Source organism: Ursus americanus, chromosome 10, assembly GCF_024610735.1.
Source record: "Ursus americanus isolate L20-20 chromosome 10, mUrsAme1.1.p, whole genome shotgun sequence".
NCBI classification, from domain to species: domain Eukaryota; kingdom Metazoa; phylum Chordata; class Mammalia; order Carnivora; family Ursidae; genus Ursus; species Ursus americanus.
In genome coordinates this window covers 75,150,525-75,156,509 of record NC_142136.1, presented here as the reverse complement: position 1 = coordinate 75,156,509, position 5,985 = coordinate 75,150,525, and the positions used below count along the sequence as shown (strand labels likewise).

The window sequence follows — 5,985 nt, the reverse complement described above, 5'->3', positions numbered from 1 at the left end:
AGAGGGCCACCACAATTTTGGATGGGAAAATGTAGCATTTTTAACCTATTGGTTCTCTACAAATTAAAATTCATCTATTTCCAATTAAAGCCTCAGCAAAATAATTTTGAACAATGACAGAGCTTTGTAAAATGTACCTGAAAAAGTAAACGCTTTGCAATATTGGACAAATTCTAACAAAAAGATAAATATATTAGAAGGAAGCCTTACTATATATTAGTATGTATTGTTTAATATGTGGTAAAATGGAATTGATGTAGCATTAGAAATATACATTAACATAACAGAATAGAGAATACAGAAACAGCTTAAAGCATTTGATGGAATTTAGCATAAAGATGTGTCATTTTATCTTTGACAAATAATTATATTTGAATAGGCAATAAGAGCATAACACAAAAAGTTGTTTAATGAACAGTAAGTCACTTTCTATCTCAGCTCCCGAGCTATTCAATTTCTTTCTCCCAGAGGCAATCACTCTTCCCTGGTTCTATTTATCTCTCCACATTTAATTCCCATATATGTAAGTATAGATGCTGAATGTTCTTGTTTGCACACATGGTCCCACTCTTCTGTACTGTGGGCCCCTTCCTTTTTCTTACTTTAGTAAAGTATCTTAGGAATTTAGTAATACTTAGTAATTACTTAGTAATAGTATCTTAGATACTATTCCACATCAGTACTTAGAATTATCTTATTGTTGCTGTTGCTATGTAGCCTCCCATTGACTGGATGGCCTGTAGGTGACTCAGCTAGTCTCTGAATGCGTTTGATGTCCCACCATACACAAGTTTCTCTCGTGGATGACACAACTGTAGGATACATCCTAGGTATCACTGGGTCTTAATACATTTTGCCAAATTCTTCTCACTAGTGATTCATATTCTTAACAATGAATTCCTACTACCCCATACCCTGCCAAAACTGTAATGTAGTAAACTTTTTGAATTTTTTGATCTGAGGTTAAAATTAGTGTCCTAGAGTATTAATACACATTTCTCTTAATATGGCTGAGGTTATACATATTTTGTGATTTTTAAAAAGCATTTGTATTTTACACATATATTTTCCTTATAGGTTTGGATGAGTCTTTATGTGGCAAGGGACTTAGTCTTTTATGTTTTATGAGTTACAAATGTTTTTCCCAGCTTATAATGGTCTTTGACATAGGTTTTTTTTTTTTTTTCCAATTAGCAGTAATTGTGCCTTGGATAAACCTCATTGGCTATAATACGGCCACTGTCAAAGCTGACATAGGTTTGTTTTTTTTTTAATATGCATATTTAAAAATCATTATGTATATTTTTGAGTCTACCAGTCTCTTCTTTTTGGGCTCCAGGGTTTTATATCATATTTGAAAATCTTTCTAATTTAAGGTTATAAAAACATGTTCCATGTTTCTTTCAATTTATTTATTTATCTGTTTACATTTAAATGTTTGATTTCCAGAATTTATTCTGATGTAAATTTTGAAATAGGAATCTTCCCCCCCCAGTCACCCCCAAATATTATTTTCTCAAAATACTTTGTCCGTGCTTTGAAATTTATAGATGGCATTTTAAATCACTAGGTAAATATATTAGGAACCACCATGGAGATGTTCAAAAGTATTTGGATGCCTACATATTTTAGATTTAAAAATTCCCCACCAATGTGAAAACAGCAACAGATTTATTACATTGCAATGTTTTAACTTCATATGGCAAAAACACTATAAATAAAGTTGAAGGACAAATAAAAAATAATTAATGTGCAACAAATATAACAGAAGTTAAACATTTACCAAGTATTTACACACTTATATAAAATATGAGCACTTCAATAGAAAAATAAGCCAAAGACAAAAGAGACAACCATATGTATTCAAATGTCCAACCTCACTAGTAACAAAAGAATTGCAAAACAAATGCAGAGCAGTTATCATTTTTCCACCCCCCCCATTAGACTTGTAGGGTAAAAATCATATTAAATATATTAAAAATATATTTATGTTAAATATGTGTCAAAATGGGCAGTCACAAATGATATTGGCAGTAAAATGAGTGCATATACTCTTCTTGGAAGGGAGTCTGGCCATATGTCTTGAAATTTTGTATTTTCATATCCGTTTACTCAGAAACTATTTTACATAAATTTATTAAAGGAAACAAGCAGCTGATTGTGCCATAATGCATGTACAAACATGTTATTTCAGCATTACACACGTGCTAGAAAGAACTAAAAATATAGTGTGCCATAATAGAGGCCAATTACAATCATTAGTCATGATCATATCAGGACATTATTTATCCATTTAAAAAGATGTAAGAATCTGAGAATTGACAGGCAAAGTGTTCATGGAATATGGTTACTGAAAAGCAGGTTATAAAACAACATGTTAAACTCGATCCTATCTATCTATCTATCTATCTATCTATCCAACTATCATCATCTATCGACCTAATTTATCCATCTATCTATGCATCCTTACATCCATCCACTTACCGAACTACCTGCCTATCTAAAAGGTTTTTATATATAGTTTCATGTAATTTAATAATTACTTGTAATAGAATAATAGCATTATTATTATATGATACCATGTAATATGATAGATATAGTGGACATTGCAGTGGCTTCACCACAACCTATTTTACTTCCTTTAGTAAATTTCATCCAGCTATTTAGACCTTCTTCACTCCAGTCTGTGAGTTTGGGAGAAGCTAACTCCACCTGTGGCCCTAGGAATGGCGTAGTTGTTTAAGGCCTACATTGATCAGTATAATGGCATCACCTGGATACAATCATTGAATCAGACAATGGACCAGTGATTCCTCTCAGGAGAGTGAGATGGAAGAATACGTTTGCTGGAAACTTGTAGTGATGGCAGTCTTTGCTCTCCTGAGAGAACTTCCAGAAATGGCTGCCAGTCCCTCTCCTTGGATATAGACATGTGCACATCTATTCCCCTTAGTGTTTGGCACCCACCCTGATATCATAAGAGGAAGGGACAACATTGGTGAGGCTGATACCATGGAAAATGGAGTGGAGAAACAGGACACAGCCAAATCCTCAGTGACATAACTGAACCACTGCATTAATCAACCCTGGAAACCATCCTACCTCGAGACTCAGATCCACAAAGACTCTATCCCCTTCATTGTTTAAATCAATTTACTTAAGTGGGATTGTCAACCCAAATGCAACTAAATGTACCATAATCGTGTGTGTGTGTGCGTGTGCATGTGTGTGTGTGTGTATGAGTGCATATGTATTGGCAAATAGATACACATACACGTAGAGGAGAAAAAAAATTGAAGTGATATTCACCAGAATATAACAGAGGTCCACTCTGTACGGAATTTTAATTGATTTTCAGGTCATATTTGTGAAAACCGTTCAGACTTTTTTTGCAACAAACATGAATTATCTATTTGATTAGAGGAAAATAAAAACAAAAGCAACAATTTAGAAAACAAAAATCAAGCAGTTGTATTTGAAGGAAAAAGATTTATTTCAGAATGTAGTAGAAAGGATATGTGTATGTGTGTGTGTGTGTGTGTGTGTGTGTGTGTAACTCTCATGATTTTCTGTGACCACAAGTACCAAATAAGCCAAAAATATGTATCAGTGAAAAATTACATATGAACCTAATGCAAACTTTGGTTTTTTAAATAGAACAGTGTCAAGATCAAGGGTGTTAATAATCCCACTGTTCTCCGCTCAGGTCAGAGCACACTTGAAGTATTGTTTTCAATTCCCTATTCCTACAAGAATTTAGGCACTAACTGACATATTCCAGGGATACTGGGGAAGGATTTATGCATTTGGAAAGAGATGGAATTTTAAGACTTTTGAGATTTTTTCCACATTTAAGATTCTATAGTTTTCCAATTTTACATGTTGTCCTTGGACATTAAAAAGCAATCACATTCTATACAAAGAAACCAAGGTTCAGAGAGTTGCAATGGCATGCCCAAGGCCATACAATTCATGAACAGCAGAATTTTGTCACAAAGACACATTAAAAGGGATATAGTCAGACTGACATATGTTAAGAGGACAGTGACATGGATTATTAAGGTATAATCATTTAATTTCAAGTGACTCATGATTAAAGAAACAGACGATTTTTTTGAGAGGGAGAGGACATGACACTGTTTTCAAAAACAGTCGTCCTAGGGAAGAGGGAGTTCACTTGTCATTAGCTAAAGAAGTCCAATGGCACAGAGAACCTGTGGGGTCTTTCACTGGTTCTTCTTTCAGAGTTTAAGTAAGAATTTTCTGATGTGAAGACCTAAGGACAGTCCAAGGTGACTTGGGAGAAAGGGAAGGTTCAAAGACTTATTGTTTCCTGGCACCTCTTCCTCCTTTCCTCCTTGGTAGAACACCCGGGCTTTCAGCTGGGCACCTGGTGACCCAGATGGAGACTGCATTGCCCTGCCCCTTGGCAGCACCGTGAAGCCTGTTACTTCCCCATCTACAAAATACCTCATCCCTTTTAAAAACTTACTACAGGTTGGTAGCTGTGTGATGAATCTAATAGCCATGTATTGCAAGGATTTTCTGATTCAGGAAGCAGAAGCCTGGATGGACTGCCTAGGCTTCACTTTTGAATTGCTTATAACATAGACAGAGAGCACTGTTTACACTCTGTTATTAGAAGCTCGGGTAATGGCTGAAACTGTATCACAGAGAGACTTAGGAAGGGCAGGTAAACAGGCCAGCACAAAGGTAACTGATGAAGGAATCAAACTAGAACCAGGACTTTGTTGGAACTTGAAGCAAGTTCAATCTTCATCTGCTATTATAGTAAGTCAATAAGTAAGGGGTCAAATAGAATAATGTAATATAGTAAATAGATTAATCAGGAATGAGGGATAGGAAAGTCCAGATTTTTAGAGAAATGGAGGTCACCTCCAGAAGTTGCCAACAAAGTTCACAGCGGTTGCCTCTTTAGGAGTGGTGCTGGGTGGGGTGTGCAGGAGGCAGGGCGTTCTTGCTTTCAGTTTTAAGCACTCGTATTATTTTATTTTTAAATATGAGCACACATTTTACTTTAGTACAAGTGCACACACACACACGGCTCTGGCTCTGGTTCTGAGTGAGGCTAAATGATTTTCCAATGTGGGTAGAGGCTGCAAAACCATCTGCAGATGCGACACCGATACATAACAGACATATTCTACCCGGAGGCGAGAGTGTTCGTAATAGTCAAACAATTATGCTGCCTTAGGTCTGTTCCATCTCAGCCTGTGCCGGGGGCATGGGTGGGGGGAGTACTCCTCTTCAGTTCGGCTCTTACTCTGACTGTAGCCAAGTGCGCAACTTCAGGCTACTATCCTCAGGTTTCCTCGTAAAAAGTTACTGGCGCTTTCAGCATTATTAGAACATGAATTTTTTGTTATAATAAAGACATCGCTGAACAAAGGTTTTTAAAAGGACATGTACTTTTTATTTGAAAATTGTCTTGTAGTATGGCATTTAACTCCCTAAGAAGTAGCATGTTGGATGTTAAAAAATGAAAACAAAAGCAAAAACAAAAATAAAAAACCCTACTCAATAACAGCACTAGACCATAGGAGAAAGGACTGCTGGCAGCTCATGTGAAAGTTTCCTACTGTGAGTATCTAGTGTTTTTCTCTAGATCTTGCTGAAATTAAAAATCACAGAAAAAGGAATAAATGTTCCTACAAGACCTTACCCACAGTAGGTAAGCTTGTCAGTACATCATGTCTTCAAAATCATTTCCTTAAGCATTCTTCCCTTTTGTATTTCATGAGTCACAAATTGACTTTTTTCTTTTATACATCAGAATCACAGTGTTTCTCCTATTATTAACAAACTGAGGGTACAGTGTAGAAAAATAACATGGTTTTATTTTGTTTTGTTTTTTTTTACAACGAGCTCTCTGAAGGACAGAGGGTCATCCTGCTTCAAGCTCCAGAAGAATATGCTTCCTCCTGTGGAAGTGAACTAAAGAGCACCATCCAGAAGAAATCAGGA

The 5,985-nt window shown here is 35.9% G+C and overlaps 1 pseudogene; it reads right to left on the bottom strand.

Annotated features, from left to right (window-relative positions):
- Window positions 1-1,120: 1,120 nt before the first annotated feature.
- Window positions 1,121-1,250, bottom strand: LOC148109389 (U4 spliceosomal RNA; annotated as a pseudogene).
- Between the last annotated feature and the right edge of the window lie 4,735 nt (window positions 1,251-5,985).